Here is a 1,849-nt window from a genome sequence, read left to right as displayed (position 1 = left end):
CCCCTCTATCGACCAGACAGTGTTCCAAACCTTTTCCTGAGCTCCATTCATTAGCTCTGGCACACCTGATTCAATTAGTCAACAACCTCTCTCTCTTTCGCTTTCTGTCTTTCTCTCTGTGCTTCTGCCTCTCCTTCTCCCGTATCTCTATATTTCTCTTTCTCTCTCTCTCGCTCTCGCTCTCTCTTTCTGTCTTTCTGTCTTTCTGTCTCTCTCCCTCTCTTTTTATCTCTCTTTCTTTTTCAGTAAAAGCACAACTGATTCAGTCGGTCTACTTGATTTAGTTGAATCAGGTGTGTTGGTCCCGTAAGAGATTACATTAGTGGAACTATAGTGGAGTACTCAAATGAAATGAAAATATATTGGTCACATACACATACAGTGCATTCAGAAAAATGTTCAGACCCCTTCACTGTTTCCGTATTTTGTTACGTTACAGCCTTATTCTAAAATGGATAAAACAATTAGAGGGGTCCATTGTGTCTCTCTCTCCCTGCCTAAAGCCTGGCGAGCTACTGTACTGTACGTTTGGAATTGGCAACTGGATAGAAAGCAATCCATTTATATTGGCCAAATTATCTGACTGTATGTCTAATAATATAATTCGTTTTGATTGCTGCATTTTAGCTTCAACAGCAGATTGCTCTGTCATGGCATTCATAATAAAGCACATTAATTTCATAAAAAAGTCAGCGTTAAAGGTTTCCCTCTCTCCTATTACGTTCATCACTTAGCTCTATGTCAGCTGACCTGGATAGTAAAAGAGGATAGGCCAGCGTCCCAATTGGCACCCTATTCCCTATGTAGTGCACTACTTTTGACCAGAGGCACCCTATTCCTTATGTAGTGCACTACTTTTGACCAGAGGCACCCTATTCCTTATGTAGTGCACTACTTTTGACCAGACCTATTTTGGTTTTGTGTGTAGCTCTTATCGCTCCCCTGGTACAGCTGTGTCACACTGTTAGACCACCAAACCAATTATGTAAGCATGAGAATCTGTTACAAAACCACTGAAAACTCTCCTTATCTCTTCCTCTCCTTTCATTTATACTTTTTTCCTCCCTATCGCTTTCTCTTTCTCTCTTCCTCATTTCTTCTACCGCCCTCTACCTCCTTTTACCATTTGCCCTCTCTTTCTCCCTCTCTACCTCTCTCCCTCCCTGCCCTTTCCCCCTCCCTCCCTCCCTCCCTCCGTGCCCTTTCCCTCTTTCTCTCCCTCCCTCCCCCTCTCTCCTTGCTATAGCAGTGGGTGTAGTAAGAAGGGATTAGGCTGTGATTGGAGTGCTGACGTGATAGAGAGCTCTTCTCTGTTTTTGCTGGGGCCTCTTATCCCCTGCAGTCTCTCCAGAGAGTATCTCTCAGCCTGGGCTACTCATAGACAGGGCTGGCCTCTCTCCCACTCCCTAAGTTCTGGAAATAGGCTTGTTCGGGCCTTCTGGGCCTCCCTCTCTTTTCTCTCTCTCTCTCTCTCTCTCTCTCTCCTGATTTCTGTGTTGTGTAAGGGGAAACTAGATCAAACATTGTGGCTCTACAGTAGCCTGATTTCTGTATTATGCAGGAGGGAGCTAGATCAGACATTGTGGACTACAGTTTCCTGATTTCTGTATTATGCAGGAGGGGAAACTAGATCAGACATTGTGACTACAGTTTCCTGATTTATGTGTTGTGTAGGGGGGAACTAGATCAGACATTGTGGTTCTATAGTTTCCTGAGTATGTGTTGTGTAGGGGGGAACGAATCAGACATTGTGGTTCTACAGTTTCCTGATGTATGTTTGTGTAGGGGGAACTAGATCAGACATTGTGTTCTACAGTTTCCTGATTTATGTGTTGTGTAGGGGGAAACT

The sequence above is a fragment of the Salvelinus sp. IW2-2015 genome, unplaced genomic scaffold (assembly GCF_002910315.2).
Source record: "Salvelinus sp. IW2-2015 unplaced genomic scaffold, ASM291031v2 Un_scaffold1242, whole genome shotgun sequence".
In the NCBI taxonomy this organism is placed as follows: Eukaryota; Metazoa; Chordata; class Actinopteri; order Salmoniformes; family Salmonidae; genus Salvelinus; species Salvelinus sp. IW2-2015.
This window is presented reverse-complemented; position numbering follows the sequence as displayed.